The following is a 27,936-nucleotide window of genomic DNA, read 5'->3' as shown; positions in this document are numbered from 1 at the left end:
CAGCACAGAACCCTGCGGTACCCCACTAGTCACTGCCTGCCATTCCGAAAAGTACCCATTTACTCCTACTCTTTGCTTCCTGTCTGACAACCAGTTCTCAATCCACGTCAGCACACTACCCCCAATCCCATGTGCTTTAACTTTGCACATTAATCTCCTGTGTGGGACCTTGTCGAAAGCCTTCTGAAAGTCCAAATATACCACATCAACTGGTACTCCTTTGTCCACTTTATTGGAAACATCCTCAAAAAATTCCAGAAGATTTGTCAAGCATGATCTCCCTTTTACAAATCCATGCTGACTTGGACCTATCATGTCACCATTTTCCAAATGCGCTGCTATGACATCTTTAATAATTGATTCCATCATTTTACCCACTACTGAGGTCAGGCTGACCGGTCTATAATTCCCTGCTTTCTCTCTCCCTCCTTTTTTAAAAAGTGGGGTTACATTGGCTACCCTCCACTCGATAGGAACTGATCCAGAGTCAATGGAATGTTGGAAAATGACTGTCAATGCATCCGCTATTTCCAAGGCCACCTCCTTAAGTACTCTGGGATGCAGTCCATCAGGCCCTGGGGATTTATCGGCCTTCAATCCCATCAATTTCCCCAACACAATTTCCCGACTAATAAAGATTTCCCTCAGTTCCTCCTCCTTAATAGACCCTCTGACCACTTTTATATCCGGAAGGTTGTTTGTGTCCTCCTTAGTGAATACTGAACCAAAGTACTTGTTCAATTGGTCTGCCATTTCTTTGTTCCCCGTTATGACTTCCCCTGATTCTGACTGCAGGGGACCTACGTTTGTCTTTACTAACCTCTTTCTCTTTACATACCTATAGAAACTTTTGCAATCCGCCTTAATGTTCCCTGCAAGCTTCTTCTCGTACTCCATTTTCCCTACCCTAATCAAACCCTTTGTCCTCCTCTGCTGAGTTCTAAATTTCTCCCAGTCCCCAGGTTCGCTGCTATTTCTGGCCAATTTGTATGCCACTTCCTTGGCTTTAATACTATCCCTGATTTCCCTAGATAGCCACGGTTGAGCCACCTTCCCTTTTTTATTTTTACGCCAGACAGGAATGTACAATTGTTGTAATTCATCCATGCGTTCTCTAAATGTCTGCCATTGCCCATCCACAGTCAACCCCTTAAGTATCATTAGCCAATCTATCTTAGCCAATTCATGCCTCATACCTTCAAAGTTACCCTTCTTTAAGTTCTGGACCATGGTCTCTGAATTAACTGTTTCATTCTCCATCCTAATGCAGAATTCCACCATATTATGGTCACTCTTCCCCAAGGGGCCTCGCACAATGAGATTGCTAATTAATCCTCTCTCATTACACAACACCCAGTCTAAGATGGCCTCCCCCCTAGTTGGTTCCTCGACATATTGGTCTAGAAAACCATCCCTTATGCATTCCAGGAAATCCTCCTCCACCGTATTGCTTCCAGTTTGGCTAGCCCAATCTATGTGCATATTAAAGTCACCCATTATAACTGCTGCACCTTTATTGCATGCACTCCTAATTTCCTGTTTGATGCCCTCCCCAACATCACTACTACTGTTTGGAGGTCTGTACACAACTCCCACTAACGATTTTTGCCCTTTAGTGTTCTGCAGCTCTACCCATATAGATTCCACATCATCCAAGCTAATGTCTTTCCTAACTATTGCATTAATCTCCTCTTTAACCAGCAATGCTACCCCACCTCCTTTTCCTTTTATTCTATCCTTCCTGAATGTTGAATACCCCTGGATGTTGAGTTCCCAGCCCTGATCATCCTGGAGCCACGTCTCCGTAATCCCAATCACATCATATTTGTTAACATCTATTTGCACAATTAATTCATCCACCTTATTGCGGATACTCCTTGCATTAAGACACAAAGCCTTCAGGCTTGTTTTTTTAACACCCTTTGTCCTTTTAGAATTTTGCTGTACAGTGGCCCTTTTTGTTCTTTGCCTTGGGTTTCTCTGCCCTCCACTTTTCCTCATCTCCTTTCTGTCTTTTGCTTTTGCCTCCTTTTTGTCTCCCTCTGTCTCCCTGTATAGGTTCCCATCCCCCTGCAATATTAGTTTAACTCCTCCCCAACAGCACTAGCAAACACTCCCCCTCGGACATTGGTTCCGGACCTGCCCAGGTGCAGACCGTCCGGTTTGTACTGGTCCCACCTCCCCCAGAACCGGTTCCAATGCCCCAAGAATTTGAATCCCTCCCTGCTGCACCACTGCTCAAGCCATGTATTCATCTGCGCTATCCTGCGATTCCTACTCTGACTAGCACGTGGCACTGGTAGCAATCCCGAGATTACTACTTTTGAGGTCCTACTTTTTAATTTAGCTCCTAGCTCCTTAAATTCTTTTCGTAGGACCTCATCCCTTTTTTTACCTATGTCGTTGGTACCAATGTGCACCACAACAACTGGCTGTTCTCCCTCCCATTTCAGAATGTCCTGCACCCGCTCCGAGACATCCTTGACCCTTGCACCAGGGAGGCAACATACCATCCTGGAGTCTCGGTTGCGTCCGCAGAAACGCCTATCTATTCCCCTCACCATCGAATCCCCTATCACTATCGCGCTCCCACTCTTTTTCCTGCCCTCCTTTGCAGCAGAGCCACCTACGGTGCCATGAACTTGGCTGCTGCTGCCCTCCCCTGATGAGTCATCCTCCCCAACAGTACTCAAAGCAGTGTATCTGTTTTGCAGGGGGATGACCACAGGGGACTCCTGCACTATCTTTCTTGCACTGCTCTTCCTGTTGGTCTTCCATTCCCTATCTGGCTGTGGACCCTTCTCCTGCGGTAAGACCAACTCACTACACGTGATACTCACGTCATTCTCAGCATCGTGGATGCTCCAGAGTGAATCCACCTTCAGCTCCAATTCCGCAACGCGGACCGTCAAGAGCTCGAGGCGGATACACTTCCCACACACGTAGTCGTCAGGGACACCGGAAGTGTCCCCGAGTTCCCACATGGTACAGGAGGAGCATATCACATGACCGAGCTCTCCTGCCATGTCTTAACCTTAGATACCTTTAAATTGGTAATAACAATGTTATAGTTCACTTACTGATATAAAAAATAAAAGAAAAGCTACTCACCAATCACCAGCCAATCACTTACCCCATTGGCTGTGACGTCACTTTTTGATTACTTTCTACTTCTATTTTGCTTTCTCTCCCGCTGTAGCTGCACCAGTATGCTTTTGACAGGTCGCTCCCCTCTCACCAACTGCCGCTGGCTCTCGATCTCCCGCTGGGCTTTTGACAGGTCGCTCCCCTCTCAAAAACATAATTTCTAAATATGCAGACAACACTAAATTGGGGGATCATCAATACTGGGGAGGACAGTAATAAATCACAACAAGATATTTAAAAACTTGGGCAAAAAGAATGGGCATATAATTGGCAAATTAATTTCAACATAGATAAAATGTGAGGCATTGCATTTTGGTAAAAAAAATAAGGAGGTCACATATTACTTGGAAAATAAGAATCTAAATGGGGTAGAGGAGTAAAAGCATCTTAGATGCATTTAATGGGAAGCTAGATAAGTGTATGAGGGAGAAGGAAATAGAGGGTGATGCTGATCAAGTTAGATGAAGAAGGATGGGAGTAGGCTTGAGTGGAGCATAAACACCAGCAAGAACTGGTTGGGCCAAATGGGCTGTTTCTGTGCTGTATATTCTATGTAATTCAGAGAAGATGACTCCTTACAATATGGTCATAGAATCTTACAGAACGAAGGAGAGCATTTGGCCTGTCGAGCCATGCCGGCATTTTCAAAAAGCTATTAAATTTACCACATTCCCCTGCTCTTCCCCATGACTGCAATATTTTTCCTTTTCCAAGTATATATCCAATTCCCTTTTGAAACTTACTATTGAATCTGCTTCCATGACACTATCAGGCCCTCCAATCCAGATCATAACATAAAAATAGCTAACAATCGAAGGTGTCAATTTCTTTGATTAGCATAGCAAGGAACTTACTGATGCAAGTGCTGGGTTGCTTTCTGTTCCCACATCAAAGGGATTGTCTGTCATGTCAGGGCAGTAATTTTAATCGACTTGTCCTTGAGATGAACACCCCATCTCAAAGATTTAAAGAGGGACAGTCTCTATCTCATGAATGGATTGGTCTGTGAATTTATCAGCCATCAGCAGGGAGCCAAAGATTGGCAGCGGCTACACTCTGAAATTGTTGAACTCGATATTGAGTCCAGAACGCTGTAAAGTGTCTAAATGAAAGATGAGCTGCTGTTCCTTAAGATTGCGTTGAGCTTCGTTGGAATAGTTAAGGAGACCAAGAACGGAGAGGTCAGTGGAAATGGAGAGGAGAATTAAAGTGACAGGCGACCGGAAGCTCAGGGTCACACTTGCGGACTGAACGGAGGTGTTCTGCAAAGAGGTCACCCAATCTACGCTTGGTCTCCCCAATGTAGAGACCACATCGTGAGCAGCGAATACAATATACCAAATTGAAAGAAGTACAAGTAAATCGCTGTTTCACCTGGAAGGAGTATTTGGAGCCCTGGATGATGGGAAGGGAAGTTGTGTCTTTATTACTTTCATAACTCGAGACATCCAGGAAATATAATTTCTCATTGTGGAAACTGTAAACAGTTTTAAAAACTTTGTTCATGGGATCTGGGCATCGTTAGTAAGGCCAGCATTTATTGCCCATCCCTAATTGCCCTTGGAAGGTGGTGGTGAGCCGCCTTCTTGAACCGCTGCAGTCTATGTGGTGAAGGTATTCAATACCACCTGCTGTCCTTGTCCTTCTAGGTGGTAGAAGTTGCGGGTTTGGGATGTGCTGCCAAAGAAGCCTTGGCGAGTTGCTGCAGTGCATCTTGCAGATGGTACACACTGCAGCCACGGTACGCCGGTGATGGAGGGAGTGAATGCTTAAGGTGGTGGATGGGATGCTAAACAAGCGGGCAGCTTTGTCCTGGATGATGTTAAGCTTCTTGAATGTTGTTGGAGCAAGTGGAGAGTATTCTATCACACTCCTGACATGTGCCTTGCAGATGGTGGAAAGGCTTTGGGGAGTCAGGAGGTGAAACACTGGCTGCAGAATAACCAGCCTCTGACCTACTCTTGTTGCCACAGTATTTATGTGGTTGCTCCAGTTAAGTTTCTGGTCTATGGTACCTTCAGGATGTTGATGGGGGATTCAGCGATGGTAATGCCATTGAATATCAAGGGGCGGTGGTTAGACTTTCGCTTGTTGGAGATAGTCATTGCCTGGCACTGGTGTGGCGCGAATGTTACTTGCCACTTATCGGCCCAAGCCTGAATGTCATACAGGACTTGGTACATATGGGCATGGACTGCTTCATTATCTGAAGAATTGCAAATGGCACTGAAAACTGTGCAATCAGTAACAAACATCCCCACTTCTGACCTTATGATGGGGAGATGGTCATTGATGAAGATGGTTGGGCCTAGGGCACTGACCTGAGGAAACCCTGCAGCAATGTCCTGGGTCTGTGATGATTGACCTCCAACCACCACAACCATCTTACTTTGTGCTAGGTATGACTTCAGCCAATGGAGAGTTTTCCCCCTGATTCCCATTGACTTCAATTTTACTAGGGTTCCTTGAGGCCACACTGAGTCAAATGCTGCCTTGATGTCAAGGGCAGTCACTCTCACCTCACTTCTGGAATTTAGCTCTTTTGTCCATGTTTGGACCAAGGCTATAATGAGGTCTTGGCAGAACCGTAACTGAGCATTGGTGTGCTGGTTATTGGTGAGTAAGTATCACTTCATAGCACTGTCAATGACACCATCAATCACTTTGCTGAGTAGGTTGATGGGGTGGTAATTGGCCGGATTGGATTTGGCCTGCATTTTGTGGACAGGACATAACTGGGTAATTTTCCACTTTGTTGCGTAGATGCCAGTGTTGTAGCTATATTGAAACAGCTTGGCTAGAGATGTGGCTAGTTCTGGAGCACACGTCTTCAGCGCGACAGCCAGGATGTTGTCGAGGCTTATAGCCTTTGCTGTATCCAGTATGTTCAGCCATTTATTGCGATCATGATATGTGGCAAGTTTCTCGGGACTTTCAAAACCCAATAGCTGCCATTAGACTGATCAGTTTGGCAATAGGTCCAGAGCTATGATGGCGGTTGGAGTTCATATGCCTAATACTGCTGTCTCTCAGGACAACAGTACATGCCAGGCCTCCTCCTCACAGCACCATGCCAGTGAATCATGGAAAATTATATCAGGTTAACCAAGAGCACCTTCCAGAGATGCAGCCAACATGTCATGAGCCAGATTCCATGAGACGACGCATGACCCTTCTATACAGCACCAGAGGCATATAATCTCCCAGAATCCTAGCCCTCAAGTGGCACTTAGGAGCATGAGAATATGAAATAGAAAGGCACATCTAGATACTATGGGGATGCACAGGGTTAGGAAAGAGTAAGGTGATTATTTGTTTGCACTGGGCCATGATTGTATTGAAGTAGAATTGCACTTACCTTGTGCTTTACTATTGATGGAGATTACTGTAATGTATTATCACATGGTAAGGTGTGAGCATGCTCAGTTCGCTCCGGCCTAATAAAGCAAGTACATGGACGAGCAACTCTTCGTGTCTCTACTTGTTCTACCCACGTATATTACAGTTTATCAACAAGGATGGGATCCCAAAGCCATTTTAGGGATCATGGAAGGACAGAGTGTTCAACCGTTGAGTGGACAAGTTTAAGGTGAATTTTTGACACCTAAACTGAGTTTTTGCGATGTTTTACCATTAATGCTCATGCAGAATCGTCTGTGCTTCGCCTTCATGTGTATGTATACACAGCAACAGCGGCGTTGATTCTCACAAGTACACAGGTAGCGTGCTGAGTCACTGTTTGACGGGATTGGGACAATCATGGCCGCATCTATTGTATGACCAAGCTCGCAAATCATTCAGTTCTTACATGGAGCGATGGAGCAATAACATTATTGTGACTGAAGGTGCAAATGAGAATGTTCAAGCTCAAAATAAAGTAATTTGTGAACGGAAGAAAGCAATTTTTCTAACGGAGATTGGGCCAAATGTCTATTTAGCATTGACAAACCTATTCACACCAGGGAAAGCGAAGGATGCGTCGTTTGAAGACATTGTTGAGAAACTCAAGGACCATTTCGACCTAAAACCATTAGAAATAACAGAGAGCTATAAGTCTGGTATCAGAAACCAAAAACAGTGAAACCATCAGTGGGTACTTTGTAGCTCTTATGAGCTCAATTTTCCCCGAGCCCGTTTTCTGGCGTACTTGCCCGAGTTGCGCCATTTAATTACATGAATAGATGCGCCAGGAAAAAATCTTCGTAGTTTCCCCGATGTTTAGCCTCTAATATGCAGCCGCGCAGCGTGGCCAGTCGCCTCGGAGGGTGGAGCCTACGGTCTGCGCTGGAAAAAGGAGCCGGGCCTTCTGTACATGCGCGAGGGAAAAAAGTGACGTTCTTGACGTCGCTGAAATGGCTGCGCATGCGCAGTAGAGCTCCGAATCTGGAAGACTTCCTTCAGCCTCACATGGTGAGTAACCTTCGAGGCCTGTCAACAAGTAAGGGTTATATCACACAGTCTCCCCCCTCCACCCCCCCGACCCTTTCCAGTGCCTTCCCGCCGCTCTGTGACCCCCGATGCTGACCAGTTCACTGTCTCTCTCCCCCACCCCCCGAGCCTCTCCAGTGCCTTCCCGCCGCTCTGTGACCCCCGATGCCGACCAGTTCGCTGTCTCTCTCCCCACCACCCCACACCCCAAGTCTCTCCAGTGCCTTCCTGCCAATCTGTGGCCCCCGATGCCAGCCAGTTTGCTCCCTCCCCGCCCCCCTCCAATCTCCCGATCAGCTCTCCCACCCCTAGCCCTAGCCGAAGGGCTTGCAGGTGCGTTTTCCCGCTCCTAGCCCAGGCCGAGTGGCCTCCCGGTCCACTCCCTCACCCCTAGCCCAGGCCGAGTGGTCTCCTCCCTCCCGGTTTCCACACCTAACTACACCCAAAAGGCTTCCCACAACCCTCTCTCCATCCCCCGCCCCCTCTCTCCCTCTCTCTCTCTCTTAACTTTCCTGTTGCTGCTGTCCGGGCATCTGCTGCACTTATCTGCGCCGATTTCCTCACCTGCGCTGATTTCCTTACCTGTGCCGATTTCTTGAACTCTCCGCAAGAGTTTTCTCGAGTGGCCACAGAAATGGAGTAACTATTAGCTGGCCAAAATGGGCAGAATTGGCAAAGGTAGCTGGTAACGCACCCTTTTGAGGAAAAAAAAGCTTAGCTAAAAAAAACATAACTAAGTTAGTTATGCTGGTGCAAATAGATTGGGGAAACTGGGGATTTTTAAGTTAGGCCAGAAAAAGCAACCTACTCCAAAAAAATCAGAGCAAATACTGGGGAAAATTGAGCCCTAAGAACCTGTCTTTGCATTGTAACTGGCACATTTCTGGATCGTGCGTTGCGAGATAAGTGTGTGTGGATGAGCGCACACAGTCCACACTGGACACTCCGAACCGAACGTTTGACATAGCATGCAAAATTGCCCTATCTATGGAGATGGTGTCTAAGAATGCTCGGGAGCTCCGTCCAACTCCGGTGACTAGTGCAGCTGAGGTCGACAGCCACAAAGCCACCGCCAAATCTAAACCTGTGAGACTGAGCCAAAAGCATGCCATGAGAGCAGTTCAGTGAATTGTTATTGCTGCAATGGAAATCACTCACCACAGTCCTGTCAATACAGAAATGCAAAGTGTTTTCACTGCCAGAAGCAAGGCCATATTTCAACAGCTTGCAGAGCAGGAAGTAAGAACCATTCGAATGGCAATTCAAAGCAGCAACAACAAAAAGAAGGAGTTCACAATATTGAAGTGAACCTGATGTTGAAGAACTAGGCATCTACAGTATCTATTCCACCAGCAGCAACGCTAGCAGTTGTGAGAAAGACTTCCATACAAAACTTCTGATCAACGAGAAATATATTGGTATGTGTATCAACATGACGGCGGACTGCTCTATCATGTGCAAGGACACATATTTAATCAAATACCATTTACAAAGAGTACCGTAGAGTTAAAAATCTACTCTGGAGAAACCCTAGAGACATATCGACAAATGGAATGTACAGTTCAACACAATGGCCAGTCAGTAAAGCTGCCGATTATTGTAGCGAGCTGCAACAACAGGCCAACTTTCATGGTCAAATACTGGTTGAGAAAGTTAAAACTAGACTGAAAAAACACCTTCAGTGTAGATGCTTCAAAGAAGCGACTCAACACAATGCTCAACAAGTACGAAAGCATGTTCACAAACAGTTATGAGATCATCACTGGGTATGCCGCGCATATCCGTATCAAGTCCAACACGGAGCCTGTCGATTGTAAGGCAAGGCTGGTTCCCTATGCATTGAAAAGTGAGGTGGAGGAAGAGCTGGCACAGCTCAGAGAAAGGAATGCTAGTAAAAAGTGACAAAAGTAGATTAAACTGTACACTTGTGCAGTGACTACAAAGTTACTATCAACCAAGTAGCAGTACCCGTTATCTACAACCCAAGATTTGTATGCAGCACTCTCTGGGTCCAAGCTTGACCTGTAACATGCTTACGCTCAGCTGAATGCTGACAGAGAGTCAAGAGTATCTCACTATCAACACACACAAGGGACTGCAGCCACACACCAAGCTGCCCCAAATCTCCCCCAAAATCCTCCAGGCTACAATGAAAATGATTTTGCAAGGAGTTGCAAATTGCAATCAAGAAGATGTGCTGATCGCCACAAGCAGTGAGGAAGAAAATCTAGAAGTGTTAGGTATTGTGCTTCAAAGATTGAATGCCCACAATGTGAAATTGAACTGGAGCAAATGTACTTTTGAGCAGCCTGAGGTTGTGTAGCTTAGTCTGAAAGTTGATGTAAGGGCTTGCAACCAGTGAAGGAAAAGGTTGATGCTGTCATCAATGCTCCAAAGCCACAGAACGTGTCCGAGTTAAGATCTTTCCTTGGAATGGTCCAGTACTGCGTACGTTTCTTACCTGAGTTAGCGGCCATCGTAGCTCCATTGCACAAGTTCCTCAAGTAGGATGTCCAGTGGAAGTGGACGAAAGCACAACGGGAAGCTTACAACGCTTGTAAAACTAGTCTCTCTATCGATGCTAGACTTGTGCATTACAACACAGAGCGGAGCTGAAGTTGTGATGCTTCCAGCTACAGTGTGAGAGCTGTCATGAGCCATGTAATGGATGATAGCCAAGACAAACCAATCATGTTGATTGTAACTATGCGTAAATTGAAAAGGAAGCACTTGCATAGTGTTTGGAATCATGAAATTCCAACAGATCGGCGGAAAGTTTACCCTGATAACCTATCACAAACCGCTCCTAGCTATATTGGGGCACAAATCTGTTATCCTTGCAATGGCCGCATCAAGAATGCAATGTTGGGCAATATTGTTTTCACAATATGATTACACTTCAAAGCAAAACGCAATCGCAGATGCCTTGTCCAAGTTGCCACATAAGGACTCATGTGTTGGGTGAAGGTGCTATTTTCATGCTAGGTGCAGTTGACACAGACTTTCCCGCGAATGAAACTGAGATTGCTGATGAGACTCAAAAGCACTCAGTACTGAAAAGAATGTATGAAAACATCTTGAATGGATGGACTGGTCACCACACATTTGGAAAGATATGAAAGTCCTTGAGAGGGTGCAAAGGAGATTTACCAGAATTATTCCAGGGATGAGGGATTTTAGCTACAAGGTTAGGTTGGAGAAATTGGGGTTGTTCTCCTTGGAGCAAAGGAGGTTGAGAGAAGATTTGATAGATGTTTACAAGATTATGTTCGGTTTGGGTAAGGTAGACAGAGAAAGGCTCTTCCTATTAACTGATGGTACAAGGACTAGGGGACACAGATTTAAGGTTTTGGGCAAGAGATACAGGGGGGATGTGAGGAAGAACATTTTACACAGTGAATGGTAATGACCTGGAATTCGCTGCCAACAGAGTGATGGAAGCGGAGACGATCAATGATTTCAAAAGGAAATTGGATAGGCCCTTGAGGGAAATAAACTTGCAGGGCTACGGGGATAGTGCGGGGGAATGGGACTGACTAGATTGCTCTACAGAGAGCCGGCATGGACTCGATGGGCCGAATGGCCTCCTTCTGTGCCTCTATGACTCTGACTTAGTTGGTGCTGATTTGTTCACTCAGGGGATGATTATTGGCAAAGTATTGTCAGGGCAAAAAAGATTGATGTGCTGTACTGTAGTAGGATGGGCATTGGTTTGAAGTAATATCTCTTTATTTACCAGTGAAGGAGAAGGAAATAAGGATGTGGTGTTCAGGTAGACTGAATAACAGAGAAGCCTTCTGAGGGTATTTGCCCTTTGCAGCTGTCAACGAGGACTCCTCTGAATGAATGTCATCCTGATGTTCTGTTCCCTGAAGTTCAGGATCTTCCAGAGCCACCACCTATATCAAATTGCAACGATGGAAAAGTTTGGAAGAGCACAATAGGCCATGATAATTCTGGAGATTTTATCTGGCCCATACTGCAGAAACCAATGCGAACTTTCTAGGCAGCAAAAGTATACTTTTAACACTCCAATGGTGCTCTCAATCACCAGTCTGGCAGCTACACGTGCCTTGTTGTACTACTATTCTGCTTCTGTTCAGGATAGTTAGAGCGGGATAATAAGGCATGACAGCACCGGAGGGAAAGATTTGTCGCCCATGAGCCAGCAATTATTATGGTTTTCTTCCTTGAAGATGTTAGGGAGGGCTGAATGCCAGAGGATGAAGGCAACATGGCAACTTCCTGACACATGGTGTCAGCCTTGGCTCATTGGTCGCACTCTTGCTTTTGAATCAAAACATCGTGGGATCAAGTCCCACTCCAGAACCTTGAACACATAATCAAGGCTAACATTTCAGTGCAACACTGAGGGAGTGCTCCCAATTCATCCATTCCTTGATTTTAAATTTTGTGTCCTTATGTTCAAATCCCTCCATGGCCTTACTCCTCCCTATCTCTGTCACCTCCTCCTGTCCTACAACTCTTGCCACTTTTGCATGCCCCATTTCCCTCGCTCCACCATTGGTGTCTGTGCCTTCAGCTATCCACGTCCAAAGCTCTGGAATTCCCTCCTTCAACCTCTCCCTCCATATCTACCTCTTTCATCAAGCTTTTAATCACCTGTCCTAATATCAAATATCTTCTTTTTGTCTCGATGTCATTTTTAGCCTGATTGCACTCTATTAATCACCTTGGGAAATGTTACTATATTTTAAGATGCTCATATAAATGTAAGTTGTTCCTGTTCTGATTCACTACCATGAGTTCAATTTCAGAAAATCTTTTGTGTTTCCAGCAACGAGCAGGGTCAAAATTATGCTCATTACAGTTGGCAAATATCCAAATAATAAAAGGAACACCTAACTTGTGACAAAATAAAAACAGAAAATGCTGGCAATCTCATCTGGTCAGGCAGCATCTGTGGAGAGTTAACGTTTCAGGTCGATGACCCTTCGTCAGAACTGGCAATAGTTTGAAATGTAACAGATTCTTAAGGAAGTGCAGGGGCCCTGAAAAGCGCGGGGAGGGCGGGGGCGGGGGGTAGGTGGAAAGAACAAAAGGGAAGGTCTGTGATAGGGTGGAAGGCATAAGAGATTTGAGAGACAAACGGGATGATGGGTCGAATTGAGATGGTAACAGCACAAGCTAGGAAACAAAAGATGAGTCTAGATAGGGTGTGAATGGTGGAATAATGACCAGCAGCCATGGGAAACAGAGAAACAAAATTTTAAAAAAGGGGGTGAGTTTTTATGAAAAAAAGCAAGGGACAAAATGTGGACAGAGGTTGTGACATTGGCCTATTTCAGTATCAGTGGGAACACTCTCAATTTTGAGTCAGAACGTCTTCGGTTCAAGTCCCACACTTGGGTTTGGATTTTCAGTTGCCTAACGCCTCAGTTAGCAGCCAGAGGGGGCATTAATTAGAGTACAAGAGGTTACCAACTGGGACCGCAGCAATTAGCACCCTGACCGAAAATTCATTAGAGGCTCACTGGGGACACAGACCTGCAGTGCCTGGCTGCTGATGATCACTCCGATCATGACGTATTCCTGGTGCAATGCCCATGCTTGCACCCAGGTCAGAAAATTAGATACAGCCGCCTCATTTAAGGCAGTCACCAAGAACAACATCTGGAAAAACAGTCGGTACAGTCTTGCAGAGTCGTTAACTGGTGACTACTTAAAGGGATGAGCAAGCAGTTCCCTCGGAGGTCATAGTCAGTGCAACGTTTACGCACAGCACTGTGGTGAGCCTCCTAGTTTGCAGCAGCAGACTGACATACCAGTTGAGCTTGAGAGAAACCTATTTCTGAAACTTAAATGGGAGCATTACTTATTCGCCATCGTTGCATTGTACATGCTCTAGCAAGGCGGCGTGAAGAGAGAAGGGCTGTTGGCCATATCGGCATCAGAAGGAGGAGAGCCCCTAGACGTCAAAGCAGGAGGCCTTACCCCCCACGGCTTTACCGACAGCAACGCTCATACCTGGGCCTGTCCAAGGAGCAGTGTGTCAGAAGGCTGCGCTTCTGAAAGGAGGTCATTATAGAGATATGCCATCTCCTGCAGGAAGACCTGCAGCCTCACATCAGCACCAGGACTGCGCTGCCCATCGCAGTGAAGGTCACAGTGGCACTCACCTTCTATGCCTCCGGCTCCTTCCAGGCTGCATCAGGAGATATATGCTGCATCTCACAATTCGCAACACATCGCTGCATCCACAACGTCACACAGACTCTCTACAGCCGTCGAATGGACTTCATTATGTTCCCGATGACCAGGGAGAAACAGGATGAGTGCGCATGTGGGTTTGCCAGGATAGCAGGCTTCCCGAGGGTGCAAGGAAGAATTGACTGCATGCACGTGCACCATTCCAGAATGCCAACGTATTCAGAAACAGAAAGGGATATCACTCCCTAAATGTTCATATGGTTTGCGGCCACTCGCAGAGCAGTCAATGCTCGCTATCCTGGAAGCGCACATGACGACTTTATTCTGCAGGAGAGCACTGTTCTTCGACTATTTCAGCCACCTCAGCAAGGCCGAGGCTGCCTGATCAGGGACAAGGGAAACGGCCTGGCCACCTGGCTAATGACCCCACCTCTGCAACCCATCACAGAGTCGGAGGAACGCTACAATGACAGCCATGCCACCACCCGCAACATCACAGAGCAGACTACGGGGGTGCTGAAGCAGTGATTCCAACGCCTCGACCGCTCTGGAGGCAGCCTTCAATATTCCTCTCAACAGGTCTCAGTATTCATTGTGGTGCGCTGCATGCTGCACAACTTGGCCATCATGAGGGCCCAGGCTTTGCCAATGTTGGCGGCATCAGGCCTATTCGGTGGCGATTCATAATGGAACGCTTTGCTTAAATGCAGTGTCCTGAGGAATGCAGCTATTAATGAGCGCGCATTGAGGCACGATAATGCCACCTCTCCGTTACGTCAACAGTCATACACCAGAGGCTGAAGGAAATGTTCAATGTAACATTTTATTCCAAACATATCCCTCAAACAACCGCACAAACTTCACAGTCTGAAAACATACAAAATCGAGCACCCACCCCTTCAAATCATACAACAAACAAGCATCAGGCCATGGCCATTTTCCTCACAACCCCATCCCCTGAAAATAAACAAAATGGAACACACTCCCCTTCAAATTAAACAACATATGAAAGACTTATGCACCATTGGCCCCTGGGGCCACCTTCAATTAGTTTGTTTTTCGTACACATTTGACATTCCTCTGCCTCAACCCCACCCCCCGCACCCCCCCGCCCTCACCTACTGCTCCTCCTCAATGGTTCCTCAGTGGTTCCAGCAAGGCTGCTTGAGGGCTGCTGTGCCTCTGAAGAATGCAAGTCATATGGCCTTGGAGAACGCCCTCGATCAGCTGTGAGCATGGAGGGCCCGACGGCTGACTGCATCACCTCAGGATGGGCAGCAGCAGTGTGGGATAGCTGAGGTGCAGGCCGTGTTGGATGCAACAGTGGACTGGCAGTGGCGGGAGCCAGAATACTGTCTTCGTGAGGAAGAACAGCACCTTCCATTTCCAGCGGCACACTGCCAGTCCTCCGGTGCGGCGCCCGAACATTAGAAGCAATATGTGCCCCTACAGATTGGTGACCTGCTGCGGCACCATCTGTTCCCCATCCGACTGTGGGGAAGACAGAGAGGATAGCAGCAGACAAAGCTTGCATGGCATCACTCTGCAACTGAAGAAATGCTGGGAGCGCTTGAACCGCTGCAGTCTGAGCTTCAACCGCCGCAGTCTGAGAGTGCATGTCAGCAACCAATATCTGCATGACATCACGAAGACCTTGCGTGGCATCGGCCTGTGATATCATGGCTGCTGCCATGTCAACGATGGCACGTGCTTGTGAAAAAATCTTACAACATCACAAACAACACACTTTAAAAGATCACTCCAATATATCATGAACTTGTCAGGTGACCTTGTCACATGATGCTTTTATTGTATTTGCATCAGCAGTTGCATTACCACAGTGATCCACTAGGTGGAGCAGTAGTCCACCAGGTGGAACTCTATGTCACACTTCTCCCTCCGTAATGAAGAAGTAATCATTATACATAACTTGCATGGTTATACACAACAAAAGATATGAACTTATTTTGCCATATTTACAATTCAAACTTAACCATTGGTTTTCTGTCTTGCAGAGGATACCTTCGCTCTCGAACAGAACTTTTCAAACTTGGTGTTGAACTTAGACTCATTCAACGCTGATCCTGAGGAGGATTTTTCTCCAAGGGATGCCCTTGATCTACATTTGAACACTTTACAACTTCAGACTGTTTGTCTGCCTGACTCGGACTCAGACTTAAATTCTGACTTTCTCTTGGACTTGTTTCCAGTCCATCTGATGTAGGATTTTTTCATGATACTCTACTTGTATCAAGACTATCTGACTCATCAGAAATAATCAAAACATTCCAACTTTCAACTCCTTCCACATCTGTAGGTAAAATATAATCAATGTAAACAAACCTAACCTTTCCATGATCAAACATCTTGACCAAATATGTGCGAGGACCACATATCTTCACTACTCTTCCTGGAAACCACTTTAACCATTTATGGTGATGATCCTTCACTCTCACCTTTTGATTCAATTTCACACTTCTCTCCCTTACGCGACCTCTATCATGACTCTCTTTCTGTCTTAAATGTTTCTCTTCGACTACTGAAGTTTGGCTTTAATAACAAGAACCTGGTTCGTGGCTGTCATTTGAGAAACGACTCTGCTGGTGATCGACCAGGAGTTGTTTCAGGAGAATTCCGATAAGTAATTGGAACATTTTCCAATTTGTGGTCTAACGACAACTGCTGTTTCCTTGGATTTGGATCCAACATTTTCTTGATGAGGTTACGTTTTACAATTTATCTGTGCGCTCTGCTGCACCATTTGAAGCAGGGTGTCATGCTGGAACACTGGTATGTTTTACACAGTTTCTGCTCATGAACTGTGCAAATTCTTCTGAACAAAATTACGGCCCATTATTAGACACAATTTCTTCGAGGAGGCCATATGAAGAAAACAATCTTCTCAAATTGTCAAGTGTTTTACTTGTTGTTCTTTTCCGCATCGGCAACACCTCTACCCACTTTGAATGGCTATCAATCACAATGAACAATTGTCCTTCTCGTTCAGCAAAATCTACATATAACCTTTTCCACATACTGGGAGGCCATTTCCATGGCTGTAATGGTACTGATGGTGGTTCCTTGCTTACCGATTGACATGTTGTACACTGACTGACGATGTACATGATATCTTTATCTAAACCTAGACACCATAATTAACAGCATGCAAAACTCTTGGTCAAACACATCCCCAGGTGCTGGTCATGAAGATCTCCTTATAATTTGGACCCAAACTTATTTGGAATAACTACTCTTGCACCCCACATGATAAAATCTTTACCCACTGATAATTCATTCCTACGAATGAAGTATGGATGAATATCTTTCTTGATAGCTGGATTGGCCATCCATTTGCTGTGTAAACATATACCTTTGCCATAAATGGGTCACGTTTGGTTACTCAACCAATCTCTTCAGCTGTGACTGGCAGTTCATCAATGTATGAAAATAGAACACTTCCTCCATATTGGGTGTAACTTGTGATGATGATAGCAAGCTGGACATAGCATCAGCATTACTGTGATCAACATTACTGAGATCTACCTTAGAGATAATGTTCTCAGTTTCTAGTCTTTTGAGTTCTTGCTCAACTTTCTCCTTGAGTGCGTATGGTACAGGACATGGCTTCCAGTAAACTGGCCTAGCGTCCTTCTGTACCCTGACACTCACCTTGAAGTCTTGGATCGGACTGCTTGTTTTGCAGAACACTTTCGGATATTGCTTGATGACATCATCCTTCGATGCAAATCTCATTTCAACACGAAAAATCTAATTCCAATCCAGTTTCAGTGATCCCAACCAATTTTTACCTCTTCATCATTATAGGCAGTCTCTCGGGATCGAGGAAGACTTGCTTCCACTCCTGAAGTGAGTTCTTTGGTGGCTGAACAGTCCAATATGAGAGCCACAGACCCTGCCACAGGTGAGACATATAGCCGTTGAGGGAAGGGGTGGGTGGGACTGATTTGCCACACGTTCTTTCTGCTGCCTGCGCTTGATTTCTGCATGCTCTCGACGTTGAGACTCGGGGTGCTCAGCGCCCTCCCGGATGCACTTTCTCCACTTAGGGCGGTCTTTGGCCAGGGACTCCCAAGTGTCAGTGGTGATGTTGCACTTTATCAGGGAGGCTTTGAGGGTGCCCTTGTAATGTTTCCGCTGCTCACCTTTGGCTCGTTTGCCGTGAAGGAGCTCCGCATAGAGCAAGTGCTTTGGGAGTCTTGTGTCTGGCATGCGAACTATGTGGCCTGCCCAGCGGAGTTGATCAAGTGTGGTCAGTGCTTCAACTCTGGGGATGTTAGCCTGGACGAGAACGCTGATGTTGGTGCGCCTGTCCTCCCAGGGGATTTGCAGGATCTTGCGGAGACATCATTGGTGATATTTCTCCAGTGACTTGAGGTGTCTACTGTACATGGTCCATGTCTCTGAGCCATACAGGAGGGCGGGAGGGCGGGTATTAGACCATGAGCTTGGTGGCAGTTTTGAGAGCCTGATACTCAAACATTCTTTTCCTCAGGTGGCTGAAGGCTGCACTGGCGCACTGGAGGCGGTGTTGGATCTCGTCGTTGATGCCTGCTCTTGTTGATAGGAGAATCTCGAGAAATGAGAAGTGGTCCACGGTGTCCAGGGCCGCGCTGTGGATCTTGATGACCGGGCGGCAATGCTACGCGGCGAGAACAGGCTGGCGGAGGACCTTTGTCTTACGGATGTTTAGCGTAAGGCCCATGCTTTCATATGCCTCAGTAAGTACGTCGACTACGTCCTGGAGTTCAGCCTCTGTATGTGCGCAAACGCAGACATCGTCCGGGTACTGCAACTCGACGCCAGAGGTTGGGGTGGTCTTGGCCCTGGCCTGGAGATTACACAGGTTGAACAGGTTCGCATTGGTTCTGTAGTTTAGTTCCACACCAGCGGGGAGCTTGTTGACTGTGAGGTGGAGCATGACAGCGAGAAAGATTGAGAAGAATGTTGGGGCGATGACGCAACCCTGTTTGACCCCGGTCCGGATGTGGATTGGGTCTGTAATAGATCCATTGGTAAAGATCACGGCCTGCATGTCGTCGTGGAGCAGGTGGAGGATGGTGACGAACTTTTGGGGGCATCCGAAACGGAGGAGGACGCTCCATAGACCCTCGCGGTTGACAGTGTCAAAAGCCTTTGTAAGGTCGAAGAAGGCCATGTATAAGGGCTGGTGCTGTTCCCTGCATTTTTCCTGTAGCCTTCACTCTGCAAAAATCATGTCCATTGTGCCCCATAGGGGACGAAACCTGTACTGTGACTCCAGGAGGAGTTCCTCTGCCACGGGAAGAAGACGGTTGAGGAGGACTCTAGCGACGACTTTCCCAGTGGCTGATAGCAGGGAGATGCCTCTGTAGTTGCCGCAGTCGGACTTGTCTCCTTTTTTAAAGATGGTCATGATTACTGCATCTCTGAGATCCCCCGGCATGCTCTCCTCCCTCCAGATGAGAGAGATGAGGTCATGTATTCGCGCCAGCATTGCCATACTTCAATGCCTCAGCAGGGATTCCATCCGCACCTGTAGCCTTGTTGGGGTCTTACTGAAGTGGTGGCAGATAGCATGATGCAGGATGGAGTCGAGAACACTTGAGTCAAAGGCAGAGTCTCTATTGAGGAGATCTTCGAAGTGCTCCTTTCAGTGGGCCCTGACTGCCTCGGTGTCCTTGATGAATGTTTCCCCGTTCTTGGCCAGCAGTGGGGTGGGGCCTTCAGAGATTGGCCCGTAGGTGGCCTTGACTGCAATGAAGAATCCTCGCACATCATCGCTATCGGCCAGCTGCTGTATCTCTTGTGCTTTCTCCATCCACCACCTGTTCTTTAGGTCCTGAGTTTTTTGTTGGACCTCAGCCTTGAGCTGTATGTAATGCTGCTTTGCTGCTCCCGCTTTGGGTTGTTGTTTAAGGCTCAGAAATGCCCTGCGTTGCGATCTATTAGCTCTTGGATCTCCTGATCATTCTCATCAAACCAGTCCTGGTGTTTCCTGGTTGAGTGGCCGAGCGTCTCTTTGCAGGCACTGGTTATGGAGACCTGGAGGGCAGACCAAGCGCTGTGGGCATTCTGCGTCTCGGGATCATCAAGGCATGCCAGGTTAGCTGTGAGACGCTGGCTGTATAGGACTCTCTTAGCTGGGTCCTTAAGTGCCCCGGCATTGATTTTTTTGCGGCACTGCTTCTGCTGCCCCCTCCGCTTTGGAGCTATGTTGATGTCAATGATGGATCAGATTAGGCGGTGTTCCGTCCAGCAGTCGTCGACTCCTGTCATGGAGCAGGTGATGCGCACATCTTTGCGATCCCTGGCTCGAACAATGACATAGTCGAGCAGGTGCCAGTGTTTGGAGCGAGGGTGTTGCCACAATTCCTTGTATTTGTCCCTCTGGCGGAACAAGGTGTTGGTGATGATGAGTTCATGTTCAAGACATTTTGTCAGGAGTAGGGTACCGCTGGAGTTGGCTTTCCGTACCCCCTCTCTGCCAATTACTCCTCCCCAGAGGTCTGTGTCCTTGCCAACCCTGGCGTTGAAGTCACCGAGGAGGATCAGTTGTCATCCGCAGGGACGCAGGACAGGGATTTTTCAAGGTTGGAGTAAAAACCCTCTTCGGTCTCATCAGTTGCATTGAGTGTTGGGGCGTACGCACTGATGACAGTGGCACACTGGTTCCGGGATAGGGTGAGTCACAGAGTCATGAGACGTTCGTTAGCCCCGCAGGGGGAGTCTTTGGCGGTCAACCAGCTTGTTTTTAATGGCGAAGGTGACTCTGTGGATGACGCGTTCTTCCTCTAGTTTCCCTTTCCAGAAGAAGGTGTAACCTCCACCTTGTTCCTTGTGCTGGCCTTCCCCTGCCCGCCAGGTTTCGCTTAGGGCAACGATGTCGATAGCAAAGCGTCTAAGTTCCCGGGCAACTATGACAGTGACGGTTCTGGCCTGTCGCTGTTGGAGTTGTCCATGAGGGTCCTGACATTCCAGGTCCCAAACTTTATGTTAACGGAGTGGAAAATGCCTGTGCATGAGTTCTTTTAACGTGGGGTGGTCATTGCACACTGGCTACCACATGGGCTTAGCTGAGCAATGTCTTGATCCAGTGGCAAGGGGGTCCAAGGTGACTGGAGACCAGGCACTGCTATATGGGCCTAGTTGCCTACAGCGAGATGTTGGCCGCAGGCTCGGCGCTGGGTAGTGCCCTTGCTGATAGGTGGTCTGAAGCCTGGTTAGGGACAGGCATTGGGAGGGTCAGTGGCCCACCGGGGTTCAGGGTGGGAGGGCAGGGGGATCACAGCCATGGTACTCACTACGTGTTGAAGAAGGAGAAGAGGCCAGGTCACCAGTGGCGAAGGAGAGCTCCAGTCGTCGCTGAAGGAGGAGGGGAGGCCAGGTGCCGACGTAGGAGAAGGGAACCCGGTCATCGTTGAAGAGGAGGTCATCTGTTGCCATGGGAGGTACAGCCATCGTCAAGGAGGCCCAGACTCCATCGTGGAGGAGAGTCCCATCTTCCGTTGCTGGAGGTGTGCCGATCACCACTGGGGGGGGAGGTGGAGATCCGATAGTCAGGTCCAGGTCGAGGACGCCGCCTCCGGAGATTGTCGGACGTCGTCGGGGGTTGCCGTAGGTCGTCCAGATACAGCAGGAGGCCCAGTCACTGTCGCCGATGGGTGATGTGATGGAAAACCTGAGGTAGGCCCGAATGGCCCTAACTCGTGGGGCTCGCCGAAGGTCATTGGAGGTCGCCGGAGGTCGTCGGGGTTACCGGAGATCGTCCAGATACCGCAGGAGGCCCAGTCTCCTGCCACTACTAAGAGAGGCATGCTCTGAAACTGATCCTTTTATTTCACCGGTAGGGTGATACATCCTACCACGGGAATTTGCTCTCCTGAGTAGCCTCGCAGTTCTATCTTCAATTTCTTCATCAGAAAAGCACTCAACCTGTCGCGATATAGTGATTCCGGTACTATGCTCAAGAATGCACCAGTGTCAATTTCCTTGGGTATCCTGGTTCCTGCAACGTCTACTTGGATGACGATACATCATGAATCACTGTTAGATACCCTCGTCTTCCTGATAACGTGCATCTCTAGAACCTCTTCATCCTGTTGCTTCTCTTCAATTTTATGTCGTGTCTGCCAATTTCTACCTTTAACATTGAAAGCTGGTTTACTTTTCAGTCGGCATGCCTTCACAAGGTGCCCAATTTACTTGCAGAAGAAACACTCTGCCTTGACATATGGACAGCTTTGAACGATGTGTTGTCCCAGCCACTGATAGCACGACTTCAATGTGGCCAGTTGCTGAGGCCTTGGGGCCCAACTGCCTTTTACTTTAAACCTGCAGGTAATTCACTCGGTTGTCTGATGACTGGAAATGGTGCGAAATTCTCAGGAGTATTGGTCGGCCATATCTATCGATATAGCTGACTGACAAGCTAAATCAAAAGTCAAGTTCGGGGATGTCATCTCATTGCTTCATTTTTCATCCCACAATCAAAGCGGTCACACAATACTCGGTCTTGAAAGTTTCCAAAATGACAGTGAATAGATAGCTTTTTTAAAGCTACAATGTACTCACTAATACTCTCGTCAGTCAATTTATCTCGTATTCCAAAACGATAACTTTCAGCAATTTTCAGGGGCTCTGGACTGTAGTGCTGTTCTAACTGGATTAGAATCTCCGTCAGTGGCGTGTCCTTTAGCTTCACAGGAACAAGCAAAGTTTTCCGTGTTTCATACACCTCCGGTACTGCTTCAGTCAGGAAAATAGTTTGATTTCTTTCTAACACCACCCTGTTATGGTTTTCATTATCGAGGACTTTGACGATACTAGTTGTGGTGAAAAACATGTCGAGCCACTCCACATATGTTCCAAAAGTCTCTCGATTGAGATGGTATGCACCCAAGTGCCCTATTACTCCCATTGGCATGGCCATCTGGACTCTTCAGTTCAGCCAAGTATGCTTGAAATTTACCTTGGATTTTTAGCTGTGTTGCAAATCAAAGAACCTCTCAAAGTTTCTCTGTTGTTTGGTTGGATGATCCACCAACAAAAATTTCAGCAAAGGAATCCGATTATCCTATCTTTGTCGCCAATGTGATACATTCTTACGACATCACTAACAAACACACTTTACAAGATGGCTCCAATACATCATGAACTTGTCAGGTGACCTTGTTATATGATGCTTTTATTGTATTTATATCAGCAGTTGCATTACCACAGTCGTACACTTGAATGGACAAGTCCTAACTTTTTGTGGCATGGCGTGTTTAGTGAGTAACTTCGTGCCCTTCCACATACCCCTTGCCAAATATGTTATTATCTATATATCTGTATTAATCAAGACAGTTAAGAGGCAAGTATCTTCGATTTAACTGCCTATTATTTATCTTTAACTTTCTGATATTTAGTTAAAATAAATGTAACTTCCAATTGAAACCTTTACAGGCACAGAAAAATATTGCATTAAATCCACAAAGTTTGTTTGAATGTTCATAGCAAAAGATTATGCAGCAATTTCCTCTGTACAATTGTGAGTTTTGCAAGTCTTGTCTAAGATATTCTCTTTGGTACAGCAGTGCTAGTCACTCCTGAGCAGTCTGAGCATTTTACATATAGGGGTATATGTACACACACCACTTAATATTTTACTATATAATATTTTACTATATAACCCAAGTAATAGCGCTCTGAACTGAATATTTGCGTCTTTCACACATGCCCCAAAGTGCACCTTGAAGGCAGACCAAGAAAACGCTTTGTAAGATGGGGTTAGATATGCAGCGTTAAGCTGTTTTGTTTCACATTAGAACGAGCCGCACTCCGAGCCAAGCTGCCACAGTGCAGCTACAGCACTGGCATTTAACCGACAATGTGAAAAATTGTCCAGGTATGTCCTGTCCACAAAAAGCAGGATAATTCCAATTCACACCATATCAGCCAACTTCCAATCATCAGCAAAGTATTAGTAGAAGTAATAAACGGAACTATCATGGCACTTGCTCATCAATAATCTGCTCATCAATGCACAATTTGGGTTACGCCAAACCATTCAACTCCAGACCTCATTACAGCCTTGTTCTAAAGATGGACACAAGAGCTGAATTCCAGGGATGAGGTATCAGTGTGACTGTTCTTGACATCAACCCTGTCTAGCACCAAAAAGGTACAAGTCAGGAGTGTTATGGAATGCTCTCCAGTTACCAGAATGTCTGCAGCTCCAAAAACACTCAAGCAGCTCAACACTATCTGGGACAAAGTAGTCCACTTGATCGGCATCCAATCCGTTGGCTTAAACTTCTATTCCCTCCATCATCGGTGTACTGTGGCTACAGTGTGTACTGTCTACAGGATGCATTCCAGCTACTCACCAAGGCTTCTTTGGCACCTCCTCCAAACTCACGACCTTCACCACCTTGAACAACAAGGGCAGTAGGTGCACAGGAACACCATCATCTCTTAGTTCCCCTCTAAGTCACACACCATTCCGACTTGGACATATATCACTGTTCCTTTATTGTTGCTGGTTCAAAATCCTAAAACTTGCTACCCAGCAGCATTGTGGAAGCACCTTCTCAAGGGCAACTAGGGGTGGCCAATTAATGTTGGCCTTGCCAGGGACACTCACATCCGAAGAATAAATAAAAATTGTTTTAGTTCACTCCATATGACATTAAGAAGTGGCTAAGCATACCTGGCAAAGATTATGAATTGAATAACATCTTAATGACTGCTGAAATCAGCGCACCATAACTCCCCTTATCTAAGCTGTTGTAGTGCAGCTGTGACACTGATATCTACCCAACAATGTGGAAAATTGCCCAGTTATGTCCTATTTACAAAAAAACAGGAAAAATCTCACCTGGCCATTTACCACCCGATCATTTCCCAATCATCAGCAAAGGGATGAAAGGAATCAGCAACAATGCCACCAGTTAGCACATACTCACCAATAACCTGCTCACCAAGCATCAGTTTAGGTTCTGTCACAACCACTCAGCTCCAGACATAGCCTTGACCCAGACATGAATACCAGAGGATGGTGTTTGCTATGCTGTGAGGGACGAGCCTGGAAATCTTATCTTTGTGCCAGGACTGAGAGTTTTAGATGCAGAGTCTTTCGTTTACAGATATATTAGAGGAAATTATACCTACAGACATCATGCGAAAGCAGCAGGAGACCTCACATTTCAGTTGCTGAGCTCAATCACAGAGTGATTAGTCCCTGGGTCGTCCCTAACTTCCTGTGACACTTTTAGGCTATTCCATCATGTCCTAAATTCTGTGACCTTTTTATTTCGATTAACTTACATCAGCTCAGCATTCCAAAGATGTGTTGACTTATATAGTATCAGTGGGTGAAACATTCATGGCTTACTCACCTATGCTTATGGTGGTCTTAAGATAGTAGCACAGATAAGTTCATCAACAAAGACGTTGAAGCTACACAAAGAACATTTGTATGACTCTAGCTCACTCTAGCTGTATCAGACATTGAGGGCCTTGAGTGTCTAGGCTGGTTTGGGGCATATTCCAAGATGCTATTGCGAGCAGATTCTGGAAAAGCTGTCTATTTGTTACAAAATGGAAGCTTTAACAAGGGAATTAAGGGTTACGGGGAGCGGGCGGGTAAGTGGAGCTGAGTCCACAGCCAGATCAGCCATGATCTTGTTGAATGGCGGAGCAGGCGCGAGGGGCGAGATGGCCTACTCCTGTTCCTAATTCTTATGTTCTTATATAATGGATTCTTTTATACAACCTTGCTGATGAGCTTTCCTATCAGATAGGTGAGAGTAACTATGCTTGACATCAAAACAGTAATTGCCCAAGTATGGCTCCAAGGAATGCAAGTAAAATTGAGATCAAGAAGATCAAAGAAAAAAACTCTCCAATGGTTGGAATCATACCTAACACAGTGTAATATAGTCATTGTTATCTGAGGCCAATCATCCCAACCCCAGGACATCACTGTAGCAGTTGCTTGAACAGCATGTCTAACCCAACCACCTTGAGCTACCTAATCAATGGTCTTCCCTTCATCATAAGGTCACAATTTGACATCTCCATTCACAACTCAGCTGATGATAAAGCAGGCCTACAGTAGGACTCAGGTAACATCCAAACTTGGGCCGACAAATGACAAGAAACTTTTGTGCCAAATACATGTCAGGTGATGATGTCTCCATCAAGAGAAAGCATAAATTACCTCACTTGACTTCCAAAGGCATCACCATTCTTGAGTTTCCCCAAACAACACCTTAGGAGTCACCATTTACCAGAAACTTCCAGCCATATGAACACCATGACTTTGTTAATAGGGAAAAGATTGTGTTCTCTGTAATGAGTGGCTCACCTCCTGATCCCTAAAAAACATCTGCACAATGTTCAAGTCAGGAGTGTGATGGAATACTCACCACTTTGCTTGATAGGTGCAACTACAGCACTCAAGAGGATAAACGTCATCCAGGATGAAGCAGTCCAGTTGATCGATGCTACTGCCACTGGACTTAATGACCACCACCTCCACAAGCAGTGCACTATGGCTGAAGGATATACTATCTACAAGATGAACTGCAGCAAATTCAATAGCTTACATCAATAGCATCTCGTAGCCCTTTGACATTTATTATTGAGAAGAACAAGAGCAGAGATATCATGGAAACACTATACTCCAAAACCCCTGTGCCACTTGTCACTTACCCTCTTGACTTAGACATAAATCACCATTCTTTCATCATCATTGGGTCAATATCCTAGAATTCCCTTTTTAATATCATCATTAGAATGTGATCATGACAAGGACTGTAGTGACTCATGAAGAATCAGAACAACCTTGTCGGCAACTAGGATGGGCAATAAATGGGACCTTGCCAGTGTCACACACATCCTGAGAACAAATCAAAAAGGCAACATCAATGAATAGCAACACCTGTTATTGTCATTTATTTGTTGATGGCTAGAAAATAAAAGATTGTTTTTCTAGAATAAATTGTTTTTGTCAATTGTCTCTTTATTTTGCTTGTATGTATTCCGTTAAAAATGTATATTCTTTCATGTTTTTGAGGCATAAGAAATGTTTTCTACAAACACTTGGAAACTACATAAATGATGAATGTTTTACCATTGTACAAGATCATTTCTGTCTGTTTATGGAAATTTATGTTTACTACACACTTGTAAGTCAGCAAACTCACTGATAGTGTAAATTTACTCTTCTGTGGACATGCCACCAGGATTGCAGAGCAGGTAATTGTGCACTCTTCATTCATGAGTTTTCAAACCATTCTTTCAAAGCAAAATTTTTACCCTTAAAGAAAAAAAGAAAGACTTGGATTTATATAGTGCCTTTCACAACCACCGGACATCCCAAAGCACTTTACAGCCAATGAAGCACTTTTAAAGTGCAGTTACTGTTGTAATGTAGGAAATGCGGCAACCAATTTTCACACAGCAAGCTCCCACAAACGGCAATGTGATAAAGACCAGAAAATCAGTTTTAGATGTTGATTGAGAAATAAATATTGGTTAGGGCACCAGGAATAACTCCCCTGCCCTTCTTCAAAATTGTACCTGAGAGAGCAACGTTTCATCCAAAAGACAACATGTCTAACAGTGCAACATGCCCTCAGTACTGCACTAGAGTGCCAGGATGGATTTTTATGCTTAAGTCTCTAGAGTGGGATTTGAATCCACAACTTTCTGATCCAGAGGGAGAGAGTCCTACCCACTGTACCTTAAATACATTAAGGTAGGGTGATAGACAGGAACCAGCTGATGATGAGCAAAGCAGTTGGGTGTACCCATGAGTGCAAAAAAGACTGCAAATGCTTCGAGAGAAGAGGCCAATTTGTTGAACTGCAATACAAGGTTGGGGTCTGATAGTTTGCAAGGGGCATATAGCAGTTTGGATCGCATTCTCCTTGACCCTGCCCGCCATCCCCCCTCCCCGCCCCCCGCCCCACCCCAATCCAGAAACTCGCAATGAAGCCAGACTCTGGCCTCACAGTGCTTCAAAACCTTCTCTCCATTTCTATTGCACCCTAACAGACCCTCAGACAACACCCCCATCCCCAACACTTCCAGATTGGCGGCGTATGTTGTTGATTTGCCATCTGCCGACCTTCGAGGGACCTCGGCGATGAAAACCCCGCCGAAAGTACCATCCGGTACCTCGGCGGCCATTGGCGGCACTTT

At 46.2% G+C, this 27,936-nt stretch overlaps 1 long non-coding RNA gene across 1 annotated transcript in view; it reads left to right on the top strand.

Moving 5' to 3' along the window:
* Positions 1-7,521: 7,521 nt before the first annotated feature.
* The window catches only part of LOC139274758 (uncharacterized), an 80,800-nt gene continuing 60,385 nt past the window's right edge, over positions 7,522-27,936 (top strand). Inside the window, exon 1 of the long non-coding RNA XR_011595594.1 lies at positions 7,522-7,557. This is a non-coding gene — a long non-coding RNA (uncharacterized lncRNA). The remainder of the gene's footprint in view (positions 7,558-27,936) is intronic.

Source organism: Pristiophorus japonicus, chromosome 10 (assembly GCF_044704955.1).
Source record: "Pristiophorus japonicus isolate sPriJap1 chromosome 10, sPriJap1.hap1, whole genome shotgun sequence".
Classification (NCBI taxonomy): domain Eukaryota; kingdom Metazoa; phylum Chordata; class Chondrichthyes; family Pristiophoridae; genus Pristiophorus; species Pristiophorus japonicus.
This window is presented reverse-complemented; position numbering and strand designations above follow the sequence as displayed.